This window comes from Canis lupus, chromosome 34 (genome assembly GCF_048164855.1).
Source record: "Canis lupus baileyi chromosome 34, mCanLup2.hap1, whole genome shotgun sequence".
Classification (NCBI taxonomy): Eukaryota; Metazoa; Chordata; class Mammalia; order Carnivora; family Canidae; genus Canis; species Canis lupus.
Window position 1 is genome coordinate 552,807 of NC_132871.1, and position 24,915 is coordinate 577,721.

The 24,915-nt window shown below is 43.5% G+C and overlaps 1 long non-coding RNA gene across 1 annotated transcript; it reads left to right on the forward strand.

The window, feature by feature from the left end:
* The first annotated feature begins 5,103 nt into the window (after positions 1–5,103).
* On the forward strand, positions 5,104–23,872 carry LOC140624315 (uncharacterized). The gene is made up of 3 exons (XR_012023807.1): positions 5,104–5,275; positions 11,398–11,506; positions 23,146–23,872. It is a non-coding gene; the product is annotated as an uncharacterized lncRNA (long non-coding RNA).
* Positions 23,873–24,915: the final 1,043 nt, after the last annotated feature.

Consider the following 24,915-nt stretch of genomic DNA (forward strand, 5'->3'; position numbering starts at 1 on the left):
TATGATAGCTTCCCCTCCTGAAGAGGTCTTAAGAGATTCAGATACTATATTACACTTAAAAATGCCTAGGCCTGGGATCACCCACGTAGCAAAGCTGGGAAAGATTAAACTATTTGAAACACACACATAGAATTCATTTTAAAACTATTTTTAAATAATATACTGTGGGTAGACAGAGAAAATTTCAGATTGAGAGCTATATCCAGGCTACTGATATATAATCTTCTTTACACAATGAGGAAACCAAGATACTAAGAGATCAGGAAACTTGTCAAAATGATCCAGCTAACCAGGAAAAGGGGAGAGATTCCAACTTGGGCAGTTTGCCTTCTGAGCGTCTCCTCTGATTGACCCTCTACTGTCTATTCCTGCTGCAGTTTTCGTTATTTGTTTCACAGTTTAGAAAAATTGTATTTTTCTATTTAAGTCATTTACAACTACATCATGTGAGTGAGAAGACATGGCACCATTACGCAGCAATGTGAGCCACATTTTAAACTACACCAGCTTTCATTCTTGTAGTAGATACGTTCACATACATGGTTTTTTTGTTAACTAATTTTTCCTTCCCGTCATCCCAGAGGTATTTCTTCATGTAGCTTAATCCTCACACTAGTCAGCACTCCTCCTGTATTATTCCTGCTGAATATTCTACCCTGCCCTCTTTCACTCATTTTAAAACATTTTTTTGAATTCCTATAATTAGCAAGGCTTAATGCTTCAGAAGATCATCTTTCTTCTGAAGTAGATGAAGTCACTGAGCTGACTAAATTCATGACCATCTAATGGAATTCTTTTGAGAACTGAAGCAATCTTATTAATAATCACCATGTGGCAACAGATATAAAATACACTCTTTGGTGAAGAACTGAATTTATGTCCGCTCAAGAGATCGCTGACATGTGAAATGGGCCTTGAAATGAAGACATTTGTCAGACAAAAATGGTGGAGCAGCGTCTCAAACACAGGCAATGGGTCGTTAAAAGCAGAAAAGCCTACTGCATGTTTAGGAAAATACAAGAAGCTTAGGATGATCAGGAGAGAGCCTCTGTGCTCCACTGCAACAGCAGATAAGCTGCAGAGCAGTTATTTGTCATCAGATAGAGAGGACTGTGAACGTCAGACTGAGGAATTTGGCCTTAATTTAGTAGAGAGTGAGAGTCATGGAGTGTTCCAGGGAAAGGAAAGGCAAAACAAAATATGGTGAACCAAAGTTTAAATACAATTAGTCTGGTCATGACCATCACTGAGGGCTCATGGAATCCAGTTGGAAGCTGGATGAGGTGACTCAGGTGTGAGGTGACATGCGTGACCTAAAGGTCTAAGACTTGACTCTTATAGGCTAGAATAATTTAACTTAATTTTGTAGTTCAGAGCAATATAAGAAATGTCTTCAATTAGTTTTCAGATTTTCACAATTTCTCTTACTCACTGATCTTCATAATCAAATATGTCTGCTATTACTACTTCTACCAAGTAAGTTTACTCAATGCTCTTTTATGACATCCTCATATTATCAAATATTCTCTTTGCATAATCTTCAAAATGTCACTGTTTTCCTACATCAATTGTTCATTCATAAAATTTCAGAAGGCCCCCTTGCTCTGGTTCAAACACACGACCCCTATAATAAAGCTCGTGTTTATTATTGAGCAATATCTTTTGCTTACGTGAGTTTTCACGATGCTAATAGAGTAATTTTATTCATTTATTCACCACTTCAGTGCGCAAGCTGTCAGTTTTACAAACTGCTTAAGAAAGCACTACATCCGCTGGAGCACCTGACAAGAAGAGTATTGCTTAAGGAGATTCGTATTTTAACTAACAAATGGGAAAATAATACCCTGGGATTTATTCAATTCATTACTCAAACTTTTGTGTTTCACTGATCACATACTTGTTTTTAGTTCCTGCATTAACAGCAAATTATGCTTAAGGAGATTCGTATTTTAACTAACAAATGGGAAAATAATACCCTGGGATTTATTCAATTCATTACTCAAACTTTTGTGTTTCACTGATCACATACTTGTTTTTAGTTCCTGCATTAACAGCAAATTATTTGGGTTATATAATTATCTTCTATAGGGTCAACTCTATGCCTGTTTTATAATAACTAGTTACTATAGTTGATCAGGACATCTTCATAAATATGGTGGCAATGATAATTGCGATTTTCTACTGACTTGAACCTATATTAGTCTGACATATTTATTTTAAAATTTTATTTTTTAATTAATTTTGCTGAATTTTGTGTAATCATTTCCCCTTAAAATATGTTTTTCCCTATAAACCCAGATTTATTGATGTATTGACCACTCCTTTTATGTGTCTTCAGAAGCCCGCCTGATAATTTTCTTGATTGTTTTGTTTTATTTTTTGCACACTAAAAGTTTTCTCTTGCAAATTGATTCCTAATGTAACATAGATCATTTCTCTACCCTACTATTTCTCCAGAATATGAGATCTTTCAAACAAATGTATTTTTCAAATTTTTGTTCGTTAAGCTTACTTACCACATGAATTTGCTGGCAACAAATTCCTCCCATTGCTTTTCTCAAACAAGTCACATAGTGATAGCATTTTTATAAATCCTAGTTTTAAAAAAAATCTCGTAGAATTATAAACTCTTCAAATTTCCTATCAGTCACTCTTTCCAAAAACTCAATTACAGTTAATAAGTGCACACTTATTTGCTTCTTTGTATGCTTTCCAAGCTAATTTTCATGTGTCTCAATTTGTAATAGTTTCTACAAATAATTTTAATAGAACTTTACTCATATGAATAGGGCAGAGAACAGCTATTAATGTAAAATTGGATTTTTCTTGATGGGATGAATAATTAATCCCTCTACTACAAATTTATTATTTTAATATTGAATTATTTTAGATATGTAACATAATTTTTCATAATATATAGTATCAAAATCTAGTGTATTTGCCTCCTGCCATAGAATATGAATTTATTTTTTACCACATTAAATCTTGGCTTATTCCTCCACTCCCCATGAAGTGGAGAAATCCTGCATCAGTCTATTATTTGAGAAGGATGGAGCCTACTCTGGGAACAAGACCCCAGCATACAGAAAACTGGGTGGAAGATATCCCTACTCCTCCGATCATATAGATCATCACTGAGATGCTGATAGTCCAAACCCAAAGGTCCTCCTCAAGAACCCACAGCTTCTCACTCTCAATGCCATATGGATTTTTAGGACCTTTTGCAGAAGATTCAATCAAAGATGCAGAATATTGATGTTTCTATAGCAACATACTACGTAGTTACCTTTCCATGAAGATATGAAGATTGTGATAGCCCTAAAAACTACAAATTCTCATTCCTTCTCAGTAACTGGTGGCTCCTTCTCTATTACCAACATGGTACCATGCTATCCCTTTGATGCCAAACTCTTGTCTCCATCCTCAAAGTCCTTGGTCAGCACCTATACCAGCTATGTTGTCTCAGAAAGCAGGGCAGGTAGGGCATAGCTGAGTAACGGGCAAAGAGGAAATGCATGTTGATATCAGTTCCAGGGTGCTCCCGTCCGCAAGATCGTGCTAGCAATCGGCTCTGCTTCAGCTCGCTTGGCGACGTTCTCCAATCTGCTCTCCAAAACGCTCTTCAGCCCCTCCTGAAACTGCCCACTTGAGCCATTTGAACCAAAAGACATCCTGATGTTGAAACACTAGAACCGAACTGTTTTCATCGTAACATTTATCAAGGTTTGTCAGTTATTTTTTTAGTTTTATAAAATGTGACGTAATGAAAAATTTCTCATTATTACTGTAATCAGCCTATTTGAGAAATCCAGTGCTAGAAGCTTTATTGAAGCTTAAAATCTTCAGTGATGGACTTCCTGGAAGCAGCATTTCCTTGCCAAGAAAGTACAAAGCTATCTCAATGAACACAGCTGCAGAACTGCAGACTTACAGTTCGTGCTATAATTCTCTACGACTGAGCATCAGGATTATATATATTAAATATATGTATTATGTATATTAAATATATATTTAAAAATATATATATAGTTTTAATACATGGCTTTCAAATGAAGTAGTCAATTTTTATAATTTTGAGTCCTTTCCACTTAACATATCCCACAAAAGCAAAGTGTACCATAAAAATCTTGGCTTTCAGGCAGCCCGGGTGGCTCAGCAGTTTAGTGCTGCCTTCAGCCCAGGGCGTGATCCTGGAGACCCGGGATCGAGTCCCACGTCGGGCTCCCTGCATGGAGCCTGCTTCTCCCTCTGCCTGGGTCTCTACCTCTCTCTCTCTCTCTCTCTCTGTGTTTCTCATGGATAAATAAATAAAATCTTAAAAAAAAATCTTGGCTTTCCAATCAAATGAAGGCAACGCTAATTTGTACACGCTATGTTATAATATTTATGGTTTCCATAAAATTAACTCATTAATTTTACTCTTCATAATTATCTCATTATTCAAATGAGGAAATAAAGGGTCAGAATCAAGGTTAAGTACCTTCGGAGACTACCCAGCAAATAATTGTGAATAAAAGTAGCGCCTAGTCACCCTGAGTCCAGCCCTCTGTCTCCTCTTTGCACCAAGGATCACGTGAAAGACTGGAGAAGAGATGCCGGGGCCTAAGATCTCACAGCGCTGGATAATAAGGTTTATAAATCCTCCCTTCTAGCTTCGCTGAAAGCGTCGCTCTTATATACTGTTCTATACCCTAAAGTGATGATTAGGCTGAGAAGCTAAATCTGCCCTCTGATGGGCCCGAGAAGGGCAAACTGCAAAGAATTTCCACCGAATGAAGGCTGAAGGAGTGAATCACCCAGGAAAGACCTCCCAGCACACGTCAGGGATAAAGGTTGTCCCAACCTGAGGGATAAAACACTCCCTTGCCTAGAGTACAGCTCTACCAGAAACTCGTTTTACAGAGTAGGATGTGGCCTTTTCAGGGGATATAATATCCTGGGACTGTGATTTCATTTTAAATGCAGAAAACTGGCAGGTAGAGCTGTCTAACCAACGGTGACAGCAGATCGGATTTCCCGGCGCCTGTTGTCTCCGACGGTAACTCCTAACTCACCTATGACCGAGTCGTCTATGACGTCTGTGCTCACAAAGTTCTCCTTGCGCTCAGATACTCGTAGACAAAACGATGCTTGGTTCTGTCCTAACAGCAGTCCAGGAAGTGGAAACCGCCGGAAGCAGCCTGGGGGCAAGTGAGCTTGCACCTGGCTGTGATGCCTCCCCACCTGGGCTCAAAGCCCCAGTGCGCGGGTGGATCCCTGGGGCTCCTGCTAGCAGGTGGGTTGTGAGGGCCGCTGTCAGCTGGGGCCCAAGCCTGCACTTTTACCAGGTTTGCGTGATGCTTGCTGCTGGTTCTCAGACCACCCTTGGAGTGGCAAGATGATAGCCGGATCCTAAAAGTAAAGAATTTGGAAGATCATTTTCAATAAGCTTCTCACGCACCAGGAACAGAAAATACTTGGAAAGTTCATCGATACTGGGAATTGCAGTGTTTGCCAAGCCAGCTGCAGTCAACCTGAGTGTGTCCTCAGTACAGTGCATTCCACATGGTTGAGGCCAAAGAAGAGAATAGCCTGGGGATGATCCTGAAATATGTCAGTGATAAATGTTAGAATTAATGCCAGTGATAAAGCACATCTTTGCCTAGAGGATAGCTCCATCCAAAATTTAAAAAAAAAAAAAAAAAAAAAAGTAGGCTCTATCTCATCGTATGTTTGTCAAACCCAAACCACTGCAAAAAATATTCTGCTAAGTTTAATTTCTGGGGAAAAAAAAATCTTTGCACATAGTAAGCTATGTTTTAATTTTTAGGTAATAAAAGGTATATATTATAAATAAATAAATAATATATTAAATATATAAATTAAAAAATATATTATTAATAAAAGGTATATATAATCTAGCTTTTCTTCTTACAGTTATTCAGAAACTTGAGACCTTTTTTTAAAGGCCATCATAGGTATCAATTCTGAAAGAAATAACAAATATAATTGAATCTTATTGCTTCCTTTCATTTCTATGGTTTTATATTCCTAAGACTCTTATTTTGCCTTACACTTAACCATGTAAGTGTCTCCAAATAGCTCAGGAGGTAATTGGGAAAATAAGAAACGAGAAAATAATAAAACAAAGAGGGAGAGGGGATTTGGAGGAAGGTCTACACCTCAGCATTTCATTTTGGGGGGCAATTGCAAACGGTATTGGGATTTTAATTTGCATATCCACTTATTCGTTGAAAGCACATCGAAATACCATTGATTTTTGCATGTTCACCTTGTATCTTGTGAATATGCTACACTCACACGTTGTAGGTATATTTTTCTGCCTTCCTTCATGTTCTCTGCGTAGACAATCATGTCAGAGGCAAATACGGCCAGCTGTATTCTTTTCCGATATGTATATTTTTAAAATTTTATTTCTCTTATGTTTATCATTTTCTTCTTTCTACCTACATTGGGTTCATTTTGCTGTTTTTTGGGTTCTTGAGGCGGGGGCTGAGACTACTGATTTGAGACCTTTTCTTCCTTTCTAACATATGTAGTTGGTGTTTTGCTATGTCTCACGAGTTTTGATGTATGGTGTTTTCGTTTCCATTCAACGTATTTTGTTATTTCTTAATGTTATTAGCTTGTGTCTGTAGCGAAAGGATTATCTAGTGTTATTCAGTTTCCGAGTGTTTAGTTTTTCCTCTTATCCATGTATTACTGTTTTCTGGTTTTATCCCATTGTAGTTGTTGACAAATTTGTGCAGTATTAATTCTTTTAAATTTTTCAAGGATTATTTTATGGCCGTGGATGCGGTCTACCTCGGAATATCTTTGCGTCAGTGGCACTAGAACATATTTTCTGCTGTTGCTGGAGAGGGTGTTCTGTAAAAGTTCTATTTGTGGCTGTAACTTTCTAAATTTTGTGTCTTTCAAGTGTGTTTGTTGTAGGCCACGGAAGCATCCTTATGATGGCTTTTTTAGAATGTCAGACAATCTTACTATCTCTGTCATCCCAGTAGTCTTTTTCTTTAGGTTAGGATCTTCCTGGTTCTTAGTATTACCAGTGATTTTTGGTTGAAAGCCGGGAAGCTTGGGTATTATGTCCTGAGACTCTAGACCTTCTGTTCTAGCTGCTTCTGACCTTGGTCCACAGGAGAAAGGATGGTGCTGTCTTGTTTCCGCGTGTGGAAGTCCAGCTTCTCCACTCCAGCTCTGTTGACACTTTTTGAAGATGTTCCTCACCATTGCTGACCAAGGGTGGGAGCTCTGGGTCCCAAGGAGGCCTCGACTGATACCTCCTAGGCTTAAGAGAAAGGGGTTCCTCATTATTGCTCTTCGCGGGGCCTCCACTGACACCAGAGAGGAGTGTGGCCTCATTAACAGTGGGCAGTGGTGAAAGTCCTGCCTCTCCCCCTGGCCTCCTCTGACATCATCTTAGTGGGGAGAGCCAGGGCCCTCATCACGGCTAGTGGAGGTCAAATCCAGGTTCCCACGGGGCTGGCCTCCACCAACACCGTGGTGACATCAGGGACTCTTTACATCCTGTGTCCCTCCTGGGCCTCTGATACCAACAGGGGGGTTGGGATGCTTCCGTGCAGCAGGTGGAAGGTTCAGGCTCACCTGGCGACCGTGAAGTTGAGGTGCCCCTTCTAACATTTGTTGTTTTGAGAAAGGCCAGACCACAGGTTCTTCTGTGATGTTTGCTTGGGGCAGAGTGGCTATTTGGCCAGGCTACACCTTCCCTGGCACGTTGGCTCGAGACAGCAGGCTTTCGCTGGAGCTTTTTGGGCCCGTGTGCATTTGGTTTCTGGGTTGCCAGCCTCTGGGGAGCGTTCGTCAAAAGGAAAACCAAAGAATTCACCACTGTGTCCTTCCCTGGGTGGGGACCACCTTCTCCTTTCAACTTTTCTATCATATGTTGGTTTTATATATAATACCCAGTGTTTGGTTGTATTTAGTGAGACAGATTTGGTAAAATATGTCTATCCTAACTTCCCGGAAGCAGAAACTATTCTCTCAATATAGTTTTAATTTGCCTTCCTCTTATGATGTTTAAGAGCCTTTATTTAATCTTTTTTGTGCATTTTTTGCCCTCTTTGATAATTATGTCTTATTGTCTTCTTGGCTCCTATCTCCTGCCCACTTTTATAACGGGGCATTTGTATTCTCCGCAGCTTGTAAGAGTTCATTACATATAAAGGATCTTGACCCTTTATGTCTGATGCATATTAAAATACTTTCTTCTAGTTCTTTATGTGTTTATTGAATCTGGTGGTCAAGTGAGGCAAACTTATTTTTTAAAATTCTTATGCAGTCCAATGTGTCCATCTTTCATTTCATCAGGATTGTGAGCTGTATAGGTTTTGTGTTGCTGCTGTAACAGATTTGCCGTAACACAAATTTACTACTTACAGTTCTGCAAGTCAGGAGTCAATCGTAGATACTCCTGTCGCAGGAGTAAAACCAAGGCGTCGGTGGACAGCCTTACTTTCTGGAGGCCCTGTTCCATTCCGGCTCCTGTAGGTTGCTCATATTCCTTGGCAATCGCCCCTTTCTCCATCTGCAAAGTGAGTGTCGGGTGAAAGTCCTGTCACACCTTCTTCCACTGTCATATCTCCTTCTGATCTAACTGGGAAAGGTTCTCTGCTTTTAAGACTCCTGACTCTGGGAAACGAACTAGGGGTGGTGGAAGGAGAGGTGGGCGGGGGGTGGGGGTGACTGGGTGACGGGCACTGAGGGGGGCACTTGACGGGATGAGCCCTGGGTGTTATTCTGTATGTTGGCAAATTGAACACCAATAAAAAATAAATTTATTTTAAAAAAAGTGGAAAATCTCTCCACTTCAAAGTCCTCACCCTAATGACATCTGCAAATGCCCCTTTGCCATGTGAGGTAGCATATTCAAAAATTTTAGGAATTAAAAGCAGACGTTCTCGGAAGCCATTCTTTGCCCTGCATGTGGTTCACAGGTAAAAAGCCCTTCTCTATAGTCTGGTGATAGAGCAATTCACCCTTTTTCTCTAATTCTTGTGTTAATTTCCTATTGCGACTATAACAAATTTAGTGACTTAAAACAATATACATTTTTCTCCTGCAGTTTTTGAGGGTCAATATTCAGAATGAGTGTTAGTGGGCTAACCCAGGTAATCACTAAGTTTACTCCTGAGGATTTTACATTTTTTGCATTTTCATTTACCCCTTGCACGGTTATCTCCTAGAATGAAAAAAGCTTACATTACAAGAAATAAGTTCCAGTGACATGGATGTTTCAGGGAAGACAGTAATAAATCAAAATGCTTGATTTAAAACTGAACCTTTGTTTTTAAAAATCTTGGAAAGAATTTTTGTATCAATTTGCAAATTATCCCAAGCATGTTTCAGGCAAAATTAAGAAATAAATTAGCCAATGTAAACATTGTATAGTGAACATAAGAATGTTTTAAGTGTCCAGAAATTTCAATTTCATGTAAAATAACCTTTTTTGCTATGTAGATATAAGATAAAAATGTACAGTGCTTACAGTAAAAATTCATTTCTACTTATTAGTTACGCTGCCTATGCAGTCTCTAAAGAAGTCATCTAAACGTGTGTAATTTCATTAAAAATAATCCTCCAAAATAATAGGCATTACGTTATCCCATTTTCTAAAGCATATTCTACTTGGTTACTGAAAACCTTCTGTGAGAAACGTTGCCTAGGACTACAGCATTCAGACAAGCTCTCGGAGGCGGAAGTGAAGGCAGGTAGGCCGAGAAGCACCGCCTGAGCCACAGCCCCCTGGCGGCCCCGCACCCACGCGGTAGCTGGTAGGATGGCACCCTGAGCTCGGGTCTGGAAAGTGCAACTACCGACGCTGGGGACCCATCAGCTGGAGGTGACCTGTGACGGTCCCACCCACGGGTGCACTTGGAGATGCAGCTCACGCTCTGCCAACCTCACCCCCTCGTCCCGCAGTGAAACCGCAACATCTCCGGCCTGATCCCAGAAATCCCAAAGGATGCTCACTATTTTTTTTTCAAACCAAATCCTTAAGAGGTCTTGAGAGCTGTGTTCCTGAGGAGCTTCGTGAAGGTTGTGCACTCAAAGTCCCTCGAGGGCGAACCGTGACAAAGAACTCCAACCCTGTGCTGAAGGCCCAGGCGCTGGTGCCCAGGGATGCGGGAGAACACGGTGGAGAGGCTGGCTTGGCTCTGCGCTCCCAGGGCGCTCAGAGCCAGACGGAGACCCCAGGGAGGCCGGGAGGCTTCGAACGAGGGCGTACATTCTGCGAAGGACAGAAGAGCAAAGTTTCGGATTCAGAGACAAATTCAAAGGCAGCCTCAAAGTAAAATTTAGAATATAGAGGGGTGAAACGTCAAAATGATTTGTTTTATTGAGTGAAAAGAGGAGGAACAGAATCCGAGAGACGTTGTATTTTATTTCAAAATAACACAGCCCACAGGGACAGTTTTGGAACAGAGAATGTAAAGATCAAACAAAGAAATCGGGGTGCATGGCCTCTCGGTATTTTTAAAATTGGGGCTAACCTGGAAAATACTGTATGGCTATAGACAAAGTATTTCTAATTTTTCTGAAGAAAATAAACACCTGGGGAAAAATACATTCATGACATTATGAATCCATTGTAATCCAAAATCCATTATAATTTTACCTAGGAGATCATAAGCCCTTTTAATAAGAAGAAATATAATTTATAGGGAAGCCTGGGTAGCTCAGCGGTTGAGCAACTGCCTTCAGCTCCGGGCTTGAACCCAGGTCTGGGGGTCAAGTCCCACATCAGGCTCCCCATGGAGAGCCTGCTTCTCCCTCTCTCTGTGTCTGTCCTGAATAAGTACATCAAATATTTATAAAAAAAAAAGAAATATAACTTATAAAATTGCAAAAGTTGTGCAGAGTAGCTAACTTTTTTCCTATAAATTCATGTATCACTTTACAGTTCTTAACTGTTGTGCAATTATAGGATTTTTTTTTTTTTTTAAGTAGGCTCCCCACCCGGTGTCCTGAGCTCCTATCAACAGTCTGACACTCAGCTGACCGAGCCACCCCAGTACCCACAGGAATTTTTTTTTTTAATCAAAGAGAAAAATATTTACATTTCAAATACAAAGGAAAATTTTACATGATTTTTGGTCAGTCTCTAAGTCTCAACCACTCAGCCCTGGTTTTCCAAAACACACGAGACTTTTCAGTGGACAATTAGCTTTGTTAAGAGGATCCCCATCAAAGTAAACCCACCACAGGAAAGGCAAGCGGAACAGATGCTTAGCAAGCTGCTAACCTTTTTACATGGAACGTTCGATTATTCTCTACACTTACTTTATAAAAAGAGACTTATCATTTGTGTTCTTAAACTTGCTTACGAGGAGCTCTGCCTACTGAAAAAATATATATATTTTATTATTTTCCTTCCAGGGAGGAAGATTCAAATAATGATCTATGAAGAGACAGAAATTCGAGTTACGGGGCTGTCACTTGAAGACTCTGCTGCTTGGCTTCTTAGCAAGGTGTCGGTTATTTAGCGGTACGTTTGGTTCTGTGCATCAGAAACTCGAATCTGCTGCTTGGTCTTTTCTTCTCTAATAGGAAATTCGGAGGTAGGTAGCCTAGGATTGGCACGAGGGGAGCACCAGGTCACGGAGGAGGGTCTGAGCGGTGCTCCCTCTTCCCCTGAGTATCTACTTTGTGAAGCTGCTCCTGCGTGTCTGGATCCCCGGCCTGGGCTCCGCGGTGGGGATGGGGAAGGCAGGGAGGCTGCCCAGCTGCCTCCTCTTCACCTCAGGGTGTAGGTTCCACCCGAAGTGCCCTCAGGTTGCAGGGAGCGGGAGTCGGGCGTGTTCCCCCAGCAAAGCTCAGAGCTTCTCAGTAAGGGAGAGTCGGGGAAATAAACAGGTCGCAGGACATGTTTTCCACACCACTTCTTAACATACTCCGTCTTAATACTCTAACTGCTTAGGACTTCTGTGGAGCTTTAGCTTTTGCTGAAAGCTTAAGGGGCTGCTACGGGTGCTGTTAACAAGGACCCAGCATGTCCGTGTGCATCGTCGCTGAGCTGCAAGGACACAAGGTGGGCCTGTCCGACGCACCTGGCCCTGGACGCGCCGTGTGCGCTAGGCCGGCAGCAGGCAGGACGGACAAAGGGCAAACGTGTGTCATAGAAATGATCCATGAGAACCAGTTACCAGGAATTGCTAACCAGTCACGGGGTATCGCTAACCAGTCACTGGGTGTCGTTGACCAGTTATGAGGTATTGCTAACCAGCTAGTAGGTATTACTAACCAGCTACTGGGTATTGTTTACCAGTTACTGGGTATCGCTAACCAGTTACTAGGTGTTGCTAACCAGTTAGTAGATATTACTAACCAGCTACTAGGTATTACTAACCAGTTACTGGGTATTACTAACCAGTTATTAGGTCTTGCTAACCAGTTACTGGGTATTGCTAACCAGTTACTAGGTGTTGCTAAGAAGCTACTGGGTATTGCTAACCAGTTACTGGGTACTACTAACCAATTACTGGGTATTACTAATCAGTTATTAGGTCTTGCTAACCAGTTACTGGGTATTACTAACCAGTTACTGGGTATTACTAAGCAGTTATTAGGTCTTGCTAACCAGTTACTGGGTGTTGCTAAGCAGCTACTGGGTCTTGCTCACCAGTTACTGGGTGTTGCTAACTGCTCCCGAGAATTCAGTGAAAGGACGTTTTGACTTAGCAAGTCTTGACAAGTTGGAGCATTTCTTTGGTCTTACAACTTTTTTTTAAGATTTTATTTATTCATGAGACACAGAGAGAGAGAGAGAGAAGCAGAGGCACAGGCGGAGGGAGAAGCAGGCTCCCTGCGGGGACTCGATCCCAGGACCCCGAGGTCACGCCCCGGGCCGAGGGCAGTGGCTCAACCACTGGGCCCCCCAGGGATCCCCCATGGGGACATTTCTGCAAAGCTAGTCCAGCTGCAGAGTTCCCTGTGCGAATATCCAGGGTCTTGGCTGCAACTACACCCGCCCCCGGCCTACCCCACCTGCTCCTTCCTTCGCCATCACGGGGGTTCCGGTCTCCCCCACAGTCTGCTTCCTCACGAGCGGCCCAGGGCTGTCCCTCCACGGCCTGGGCCTGGGAGGCACACTCTTACACGATAGTCTGAGCAAGGCCGCCCCGGCAAGGTGGCAGCCCCGACGGCTGCCGTGGAGAAGCTGAGGCGGCCTTGAGCGCAGCGGCCGAGCCAAGGGTGAAGTGATGCAGTGGAAGGAGCGCGCCCTTAGTGGGGAGGACCTCGGGAGGGCGATGCTCGTGAGGGCCGCGGCCCCTGGTCGGCCCTGGGCAGATGAGGAGGAAAGGAGGGCGGTGACTGGCGGTGACTGGCGGGCCATTAAGGACAAAGTCTGAAGGCCACGATGTGTCGGCACTGGGTGGAGAGACTCGCCGCCCTCTGGAGGGAAGAAAAACACTGAGGATGAGATTCCGGATGGAGAGGAAAGGCTGCCTCCAGAGGAGGCTGGATTTGGGGAGCCCAGTACCCCATGTCAGGGTTCCGACCGGGAGGAAATGGGAATCTGACACATGGAGCGGGGCACGTGGACAAATGCATTCCCAAACCTGGGTGATCGGATCCCCCGGGCCCTCTGAGCCTCCAGGAAGGTCCCCGCCTTCCCTGTGGAAGGTCTGTCCTCTCCACTCGCTTTTAGAGGCCGGAGGAGTCCTGAACCGGCAAGACAGGACACAGCCCTCCTCGGGATCGACACCGTGTGTCCCCTGGGCCACCAGACCCAAGACTAGAGTAAAATCACAACATGATTTGATTATGTCGGCGCATCTCACCGCACGGCCCGCGCAGGGCATCGTCACTAAACCCCACCTAGAGCCTGGGTGTGGTCTTGTCTTCCCGTCCACGAAGGTCAGACCTTGGGGGGTGGCGCTGTTGACAAGGACTGCCTGCGTCACATCAGGTCGCACCAAGGTCACACCTATTTCACGGTGCAGGAGCTAGAGCGGTGCCCCGGTGCCACCTCGGGGCATCAGGGCAAAGCTTGGGTCCCGGACAGCACGACGTCTTCTTGGAAAGGCACCTCGGCATCCCCTTGGAGGCGACTCCCTGGGAGCACGGAGAGTCATCCTTCAGTCGATGGCCGCTGACGGGCAGACTGCGCGGCCCTGTCACCCAGGGTGATGCTCCCAGCTACCCCCCGAGACCCACAAGAGGAATTCGTGCCATGGTTGGCTCCATGGCTTCGCACGTCTGGGCTCCCGAAGCAGAAATGCTTCTACGGGAACGTAGCAGGAGTCGCACTGAACCTTGCTGGGCCTGCGCCATGGGCCTCGCTCTTCCCCCCACGGGCGTCCACCTGGGGAGAGTCGCACATGGCAGGAATCTGCAAGGGCTGCTAGCCCGGGTCGCTGCGGAGCATCCTCTGCCTCCCCGTAGCAGCTGCGGCCGGACGAGCCCCGGCGTCTGCTTCCCTCATCTTCCTAGTGTCCGTTTCTTCACAAGCGAAGACCCGTCAAGACGAGGGAGGACTATTCCACACGGGAGGAGCCTCGCTACCCGTCGTCGGGTGGGACGTCCCGGGCCCTGCTGTTCCGGCCGCCAGAACACTGCTTTCCGGGGGCCCGTGTGTCCCCCCCGCCGGCACTGGCTCAGGCCGAAGGGGTGCCCCACCCAAAGGGGCCGCCGCTCCCCGCAGGACGGTGCGTGTGGCCCCGGATCCGCGAGGGGTGCGGTGCCCTCTTCTCCATCCCGAGCTTCTCTGGAGGGTCCTGCAGCCCCAGGGCTCCCCCCGGCTGGGTGCGCCCGGCCGCCTCCCAGTTGGGCCCCGTCAGGCCTCCAGGGACAAGGCCCGGGGACTGCAGACTCCCGTCCCCTGTGAGCCTCAGGGAGCTGAGGGCACTGTCGCCTCTCAGCCACTTTGGTGCATGTGCAGGACGCACGGCAGCCCCGTGGGGCCTCCTCACCAGGGCAGGCCCGGCCGCCTCCTCCGGGCCCAGGCCTCTGGGAGGTGACAGCTCCCCGCAGCCCGGTCCTGCGGGCTCCCCTCTATCCCGCCTCTCAGTTCTCCGACCTGTAGCCCAGCTTAGGACTTTTCACCTCACATCTTTCATTCTGCTCATCCCCTCCAGTTTCCCCTTTTATCCAAGTTTCACATTTTTACTAAGATGTTCTGAGCGCTCTTCGACTTCGTGCAAGGACAGCAGCTGAGAATATCTCGGCCACGCATCCTTAGGGGATCACGGAGGACAGATACGAACTTCAGTCATGCAATGTGTTAGCAACACATGGACCGACCTTAAAATGTTTTGCGGTGTGGCTTTTCTTCCTCAATCACGATTGATCAACTGTTTCTGAGTCAACTCTCGGGCCATGATGTCCTTCGAGAACAAGTATGATTCTGCAGATATGAGTACAAGCAAGGAAGATGACAAGCAGGCGGCCGAGAGTTGGTGAGCGAGACGCCTGCGTAGGATACGGTGTATTCGCCGTGGTCGGTCATCGAGCAGCGCGTCACAGAGGCCGTCAGCAGGCAGACGGGGCGGTGGACCGGACCCCATAAGCTGATACTAAACCCACGGACTCAGCAACGTCCGAGTGGAGGTGAAACTGTAAAAATGTGAGATTTAGTAGTGAAGAAGCCTGGATGTGTACTTGTGAAGGAAGAGACGGAAGGGCGCAGACTGATGGGCGGGTCCCCGGGGAGGCACGGAGGGACGGAGCAGTTAGGCAGGAGACGGTGGCTCTCAGCCCCCGCGCACCTGCTGCAGGTGCACCCGCAGCCCCCACAGTGGGTCATGTTTCTCGAGTGTTTCATCCAGTTTGGGTTTGGGTTTGAGTCCCTTCTTGGGATACATTTCAAGTCATAGAAAAAGCACGAAGGGATGCAAGCTGGGCCTCGTGGGCCTCCCGGTCCTGCAGCCGCGCTGGCACCAGAGCTCCCGGCGGGGTCCCGCCGAGGGCCGCGGGCGCCAGGTGAGGCCAGGTGAGGCCTCCGCAGCCCCAGCCCCTGCCCCCCGTTGCCTCGGCCCAGCTGCGCGGGGTGCAGCTCTGCACAGCCAGTCCCGGGAGGCCGCGCCTCGCTTTCACTAAAGGTGTCGCGTGGAGCACAGGGCAGCCCAGGCGTGCGCCCCTCGGGGAGGCAGGCCCAGGGAGACTGTTCTGGAGCAACAGACCAAGCTTTGCTGTTGAGTCACTTGGTGACGTACAGGAGAGCGGCCGCAGTCTCCCCGCCTCGCAGAGCCGGTTACTGACCCCAGGACTAAACCACCGCGTCTTAGGCAGGAAGGCTGAGGCTCGAGGACCTTAATCTTTGCTTTCCGAGGTCACAGTGTCATGAGGCGCTGCAGGTGCTGGCCATGCCCCGCCCCCCCCAGCAGGTGCGCCTGGCTCTGGCTGCCCCCGGGGCCGAGCGCTGTGTGCAGGCCCCAGACCCCTGCCCCGGCGGGCAATGACCTGGGCACCCGGCCCCCAGGTCACCGCTGACAACGCAGGCCTCAGCCGGGGGTGGCCTTGCTCAGGACACCTGCACCCGGTCGTCGTGACCCAATTTGAAACCTAACATGTCCAGCTCGACTAGACCCGTTGGAAAGGCTGGTAGGATGTGCTCCGTGTACCCGTTCATACCCGTCTTCACCAGAAGCATCGCTCCACTCAACCTATTTACGTGCTATGTGCTGTGAATGAGATTACGCTCCTTTACTTTCATTGTTTTGTGGGGCTTCTATTTTTTCAATCATTTCAATCTATGACCGTACAACCCTGTACAGGGCTTTCCTTCTGCATGAACTTAAGCACGTTAAATCCTTTACTAAATCCTTTACTGTGCCCCCGAGGCTCTTTATCTACCTTTGGCAGGTAAATACTAACCCTTAAAATGAAGTAAACAGGGTCTCTGAAGTGCATTGGAAGATATCATTTGTGACATTTCTACAATTAAAAAAAAAAAGTCTACGGGGCGCCTGGAGGCTCAGGGGTCGAGCGGCTGCCTTCAGCTCAGGGTGTGACCCCGGGGTCCTGGGATCGAGTCCTGCATCGGGCTCCTGCAGGGAGCTTGCTTCTCCCTCTGCCTGTGTCTCTCACGAGTAAGTAAAGTCTTTTTTAAAAATCTACTGTTTTTATTGAGTTCCTATAAAATTAATGCCCTCTTAGTGCTGGTTTGATTGTCACCACTTCTATATTTCTGATGCATTCTGGTCTTTCTTTTTTTATTTTTTTATTTAACAGGCCTTTCTTCTAGGGCCTAAGTCTAGAGAAAACTGGCACTTCTATAGTTCACTTCTTTTTATGTCTATATTTTGCTTTCTTGACATTTCGAGTGTTACGTTGATAAAAATTTAGCCAGCAAACATGTAGGTTAGTTACCACATATCTCAAGGAGCTGTTAGTATTTTCTTTTAAATAAACTTTTGAATTCAGAACACTTTTAGAATTACAGAAGAATCACAAAGCTAGAACAGGGGATTCCCATGTATTGCACACCGACATCCCCATAATTGACATATTTTGTATTTGTTACAATTAAGGTATTAAAACTGATGTGTTATTATTAACTAAAGTCCACAAATTATTCATATTTTCCTAAGTTTTAGCCAGTGTCCTTTTTTCTGTTTCAGGATCCCATTAAAGGGTCTTTTGGTTCCCTCCAGTTCTCAGCAATACTGAATAAAGTCGCAATGAACGTAAACATACAGGGTTTTGTGTAGATGTAAGTTTTCAAATCAGTTGGGTAGAGACCTACGGGAGTAGTTGCTGACTTCAATGGTAGGATTGGGTTTAGTTTTGCAAGCTACTGCCAGACTGTCTTCCAAAGTCGCTGCCCCGTTTTATGTTCTCACTGGCAGTGGATGAGCGTTCCTGCCGTGCGTGCTACATCCTTGCCTGCAATTGGTAGTTTCAGTATTTTGGATTTTAGCTAACTATTATTATTTAATACGGAAATTCTAGATAGGAAGAGGCAGCTATTATCAAAAATAGCCAAATCTCTAGCTTTTTCACACTGATTTTTTTCCCCTGAGAATCATTAGCCCAAGTAAGATGTTTCAAAGTCCGTTTCACAATACTTCAACATCAGTTACTTCGCGAAACTCAACACACCATTAAGTCAGCTTTGTGCCTGAATGTAGCTTTTCCTATAAAAAGAAGCTAGAACCAAAATCGCAACTAGCAACTAGAGGAACATTCTTTAAGACGTGGTACCAAGTTAAAAAAAAAAAATTAAAAATCTAACACTACACAATCCAAAGTGCATCATGTGCTTTGATGTTTGAACCGTTTATTTCAATAGAGTATCTAGAACTTGTGGATTTTACAGTATTTATTATGGAAACCCACTTTCACAAGTTTCTGTCACATTGTCTGACTGTCTCATGTGGACTGTGAAAACCCAAAGCTAGAACAGTCGATGGTGAATGATCCTTTTTTTTTTTTTTTAATTTATTTATGATAGTCACAGAGAGAGAGAGAGAGAGAGAGAGAGAGAGGCAGAGACATAGGCGGAGGGAGAAGCAGGCTCCATGCACCGGGAGCCCGATGTGGGATTCGATCCCGGGTCTCCAGGATCGCGCCCTGGGCCAAAGGCAGGCACCAAACCGCTGCGCCACCCAGGGATCCAAATGATCCTTTTATTACAGAACCGATAGGTGATCTCTGCTCTACAGGATTAACTCAGTGGAAGGCTGTATAAAGTTTTCCCTCAATGGTACCATACGTAGAGCAAAACCATAGAGGTCAAAAGAGCAGCGTTGACATGAGTAAGCAAGTTAAAAAAAAATATTGTGTAGAACACATTGGCATTACGTAGCATTAAGAGACCTAGATAAAGAATTAGGAAATAGAAACTCATTTTGTGAATTTGTTTTACAAAATCTTGCTATAAAAACAAACATGTTTTACAGATGCATACATCGTCACTGTCTTATTTTGTAGTTTGTTTTTTTTTTTTCTTAATTGGAAATTTTTACAAAAGCTTAACCAGAGTGAGCCTGTCTACCTCTCATCCTGAGTCTGTCTGGAATATTGGAATATTAATGGAAATCACATTGCTCTGTAATTGCCTTGGCTCTAATTCATATTGATTCGCAACTATTATGAGGTGTCAGGTAATAAAGTCAAGAAAAACATGAAAAAACATCTGAGTGGTTGGTTATGCACTTTAAATGAGAAGAAATGTTTACATGGTGCCCAATATTCATCAGGAAAAAGACATATCTTTTTTTTTTTTAATTTTTTTTTCTTTATTTATGATAGTCACACAGAGAGAGAGAGAGAGAGAGAGAGAGAGAGGCAGAGACACAGGCAGAGGGAGAAGCAGGCTCCATGCACCGGTAGCCCAACGTGGGATTCGATCCTGGGTCTCCAGGATCGCGCCCTGGGCCAAAGGCAGGCGCCAAACCACTGCGCCACCCAGGGATCCCAGGAAAAAGACATATCTTGTGAATGAAACTCACTCGTGCAGAATAGAGCTACGGAGAGGCAAGCGCCTGCTCGGCGGAAGGCACCACTGACCGGGGTTGCAGATGCTCATTGTTTAAGACCCTTTGTCTAAGGAAAATAAAGGTCCGTATGAAATTGCTATTCCACAGTACTTTAGGACCACATTTCTGTAGTTTGCTAATAGCAGCTCTATATTACGCTGGTCTACAATTTTTGAAACCATATTTTTAACTCCAGTAGTTGGCACAAGGCCTAAAGCATCTGCCTTATTCTGGGAAATCTGGCTGCCACGATTAGTGGTCTGACTACAGTATTTCCATACGAGTAAGTTCCCACTGATACACTTGTGGTTTCACATATACCAAAAAATATTCTATGATGAGTGTTGGATGGAAAAGATGGTGCATCTCGCAACGATCTTTCTGGCCACATGGACATACCACAGTTTGTATCAGGGATCTTGAAATGCCGGCAGTCCGAGGCATACATTACTCCTGCCAATATATATTCATTACTTATAATACCATTTTCTTTTGATGTGTCAGCCTTAAGGAAATGAAAGGAAAAGAAATGTCTGTAAAACGTCTCTGAAATTTTCATCGAATATCCCAAACTGCCTTAATAACTGCCGTAAGCCAAATTCAGGATAACATTTCTAGAAACTTCAGTCCTGTATGTCTGCGTGGATGTCTCTCTCTCTCGCTGGAAAGGAAGCAGAGACTGAAGAAAAAAACCTGGGTGCAGAGAGTTCAATTGTCCCTTCAGAATATGTGCAGTTACGGCCATAAAAGGATCAGTGAAGGACAAGAACTTGTTGTTTTTTTCCTTCCAATCCGTATCCACTCAGGAGAATAGACTCTAGTCAGCACAACAGGACCTCATCAGAGAGGCCTTTTAACATAAGGCATCTGTCTTAAGTATTAAAAATGTGACTTCAGTTTTCCTCTTAAATACCATCACAGCTGACCTTTTGAAACAGAACTGAAGTTTCTCTCTGCTTGAAATTCCTCATTCTCCAGAAGAACAATAATCAATTAATGCATTTATTTTAATCTTGCTTGGCCTTTCTCGAGAGCAAGCACATTCCCAAATAGTTCTCTGTGTTCTTTAAGCCCTCGTTACGTTGTCACATTTTACATCCTAAAGATGCACTAACCATAGCAGATCTCCTCATAGTCGTTAAAGAGAAAGATAAGTCGTATCACATGCAAGTTAATATTAAATATTATGTGAGATGAAAACACTTGAACATGTAAAATTCAGAATGATGAAACGTGGTCTTCCTTTTATTTTTCCCTTATATTTTGCTTTGTTAGTTGTTAGGCAATTTTCAGGCGTCACTTTTGGGGACATTTTTGGTCTAATTTTGCTCTGACCTTCTAATTTTTAGTTGGGGAACAGTGCGGGAAACAATCTGGTTTTGATGGAATCCCAAAGTTGTGTAAGTGTGTGTGTGTTCTAAATAAGCTCAACTAGGTCATATGACTCATGCGCTTTCCATGGTCTCATTGACTTTGTCTACAAGCTTTCTAATTAATTTTATTTGATCAGATAGACATTCTTGATCGCCTCTTTTTGAAAAAGAAAAATCGACTGTTTGCTAAGAAGGAGGTACTGCTGTAGAGTTTTCAGTAAAATATCTTCCAAAGGTTTGTACAGATTCGATCAATTTGCATAGCAGAAATAAATACTCGAGCCCCTTGTGGTTTTCAAGGACAGCTGTTTTCTCCGGTTTCAGCTCTATGATTAAGGCTTAAGGAAGGATACAGAGTGATGAGAAATACAATTGCTACCTTTGGAAGATTTAACAGGCATGCCGGGGATTTCTGCATTTTCTTTTCTTTATAGGTACAGAAAAACAACAACAAAAACCCCACCAGACAACTTCCACGTTAAAGAGTATAGCTCATATGTCAGTGGCAAGGGTACTTCACTATAAAACCTAAGCACATACAAGTAGGTTCCTATACAATCCAGAAATATGGGGACACGGGGTGGCTCAGCGGTTGAGTGCTCAGCCCAGGGGTGACCCCGGGGTCCTGGGGTCCCGGGATTGAGTCCCACTCAGGCTCCCTGCATGGAGCCTGCTTCTCCCTCTGCCTGTGTCTCTGCCTCTCTCTCTCTCTTCTCTCTCATGAATAAACAAAATATTTAAAAAAAAACCCAGAAATCTGAAAAATTCTCTATGAATTTAAGTGTTTCTCTCCATGTCAACATCTTTAAGAATATGTGTGCTTTGATATTTCAACATAGTAGTATCTTATACATTTCAGCATTTCTTTGGTGGCATTTTCAAAGTTTAATGTTTATTTGGAAAGAGGAGAGTCCCTGAATTCCTTTGAGTCATGCATCATTGATCTTGAGGTTATCCTGAGAATTTGGCAAGACATTACTACTTTGAAGAGAACCATAGGCCCCACTTCTCCAGTGTAACTGAGCTCTGAGATCCTTCCTTCAGTGTGTCCCTAGGAGTAGGAAAGGTTGAGAAAGGAGAGAATCTTAGAATCATGCTTTTGCCCTGCATCCAACTTTATTAAAAGGACAGAATTCTGAGATTATACAAATTTTGAGATCATAAACAGATACAAAGGCTGGGACAGTTCTGTGGCTCTGCTGTCCCCTGTTATGAGACTGTTGACAGCCAGATGCACAATTTACCTAGGAGACATTGATTCAATATTTATTTAAACTAGTATATAAATAAAAGATGAAATATGGAGTTTCTGTGACATTTTTTGGTTAGTTTGGAGAACTTTGTTCCTTTTTTTATGCCAAGAATAGCTAATGTTCATGAACTTCATGAACCCCATTACATGACTTTCCCAAAGTCAAAGCTCCGATCAGAGCTATGGCTGTAAGATCCAAGTATGAAGTTTAAAATCCTAGTTCAGTGGTTCTCTATAGATCAGACTGGGATGTTCTAGAGCAAAGAGTTTAAGTAATCTTATTTAAATTACTCAGAAATTCAAATAAGCTATGGCTTAGAAATTTTCGAACTGAAGTGATTCTAGGTTTTTCTGATCGCCATAGATGGCAGGAGGTGGTGGAACACATGGCCGGCTTATTTTCAGGTATTTTCCTGTTTAATTCCTTTTATGTTGAAAAGATGAAAACTGCAGGCATTACCAGAGAACTAAGGGAAATGAAAGAGGAATCACTATAGAAACAGCTTGTTGCATAATTGCAGCATACTTATTACTCTCTAGTCTACGAATGGTCCAAATTGCCTAAAAAATGAACAGGCCAAGTATCTGTGCACATTCACTCGGCCCAGTGGGGGTTAGTTGATATCTCTGAATATTTATGACTGTCCCTTCATTACCTGTCTCCCCCATTCCCCGTACTGTCTAGCACAACCTTTTTTTTTTTCAATTAAAGCAGATGCCAAGAATAAAATAAATGAAGAACTGAATTGAAAAATGACGCATGAATGTGTGTATTTGGGCTTGTCTGTGAGAGAAATCAGTATATGCTGAATCCTTGCCAAACTTTCTCTGCACACACTTCTTACATATACTTAGCTACCTAATACCGATCATTTAGTGATTTTGATACTAAACAACTGATGTTTAAAATTATGTAAAAAAAGCAAAATGACACAGAGCATGGAAAAAAAAATTTAAATTTGTCCCAGAGTTATATTAATTTTTTTCAGCCATTAGTAGACTTAGTCATAAAATTCTTTTATTTTTTCCTTTCAAAATGTAGCCAAGAAACAAACATCTTTCTTTGCTTTCTTTGCAGGAAAGAACCAGTCTCTGGATTATTTCCAGGCCATCCAGACAGCTATTTCAACTGGAACAAGTGACCTTTGGAACAGACTAGAACTTAGCAGCCTGGCCAGACAGAGAGGAGGGAGTAGTCAACTGGGAAGGGCCCCAACATGTTCTTGTGAAATGCCATTTGAAGTAAGAGGACAATAAAAATTAAGGACAAGTAAATGAGCTTAAAAATATCTAAAACCAATGAAAACTGTGTGACCACAATATGGGATTCAAGGAAAGATACAGTAGGAGTCTTTAGCTATCATTCTTTAATACACATGCTCAACCAATATGGTTCTCTACTCCCTTCAGTACAAGGAATGTCTCTTAATTATGTAATATTCACCTTTGAATCTCCATAGTCTTGGAAAACTCAGTAATCATCTGTTTTCCCTCCCTCATTGGCACCAAATTTCCTCAGTCTATGATTCTACAGTGGTCGTTAGACGCTCTTAGAGAATGGTCAAGACCTTTATTTAGCAAGTTATTGCTGCAGGGAGATAAAAGTTAAAGTAATAGTAAAGAGTTCATGTGAGAGAACAAAGTGATTATCTTCTAACATTGGGTTGGAAGGCATGCTCTCCTTTTCTTTCACAGAGAGCACAGGAAGTTTTAGCTCAGGTCATTAGCAAGAAGTATGCTAAAGAAGCACGCAGCCTTTACTGAATGCTCATGGACAGAATGTTGCGCTTGGCACCCCAGGATATAAAAATGTCAAAGTAATCCTTTCTTCAAAGTTTTTGGAGAATAAATAGAAAAGTAAAAAAAAAAAAAAAAAAAAAACTTTATTAAAAAATTATTTTTCCAAGACAGCATTTTATTTATTTTTGCAAAATATATCAATGATAATACAGTACAAGTTACCAAGAAAATACTGTGGGATATCAGAATGTCCTCTCATAACTTAACGAGGCCCATTGTGTACTGGAGAATCTTTTTAAGAAGGTAATTCCTACAGCTTCTAGCCAGGTTTTCTTTAAAAGCCTTAATGCATATTCCAAACTGCCCATAGATAGACTCGCATGCAAACCAGAAAAGTTTGACTTGATAAATTTTGAGTATGCATCTGAATTAATGCCAAAAACGTGGCTAAGGGAAATACATTTTTTCCAAATTTTTAGTTCTATAGTTATGGTAGTACTATGAAGTGGCACAAAACCCAATGTTAGTGATAGAGAAGTTCCATTATTTCAATTTACCATGTAAGATCAGAAAAATTTGAGACTTTAAACTCAACTCCCTAAGCATTCCATATTTTGCATATTACTTAACTATGATTTAGGAAATGCTGTATCTTAGAATTCATGAACCTAAGTGGTAGGAAATGAATCCAGAGAAAATAAGTTTTATAGGAGGTGTTTCTAGAAGTGGGTTGTGTTTGGTTCTTCACAACAGAAGATCAAGACGTGGAACAAGTCTATAAGAATTAAGGTTTTGTTCCATTTATAAGATGGACGTTGAAAGAGGACATTCTTGAGAAATGTGCCTGAACTTATCTAGGAAGGAGAGGACACAAGTTAGGCCTTTTCTGCGGAGACATGGGGATCCGAGGGCAACACCAGCCACACCCATCTCCGCAGTGGGCTAGCCACCTATAACGGGTGTAGTTTAGGTGGAGTCTGAGATTTAGCTGTCAAAATTGAGTCCAAGAGTCTCCAGCTAATTTAACAGAGGTTGAAATCCAAAATCATGAGTAAATATTGAATTTGGAACTACATATGGAAACACTGGAACTGAAAAATATTAGCAG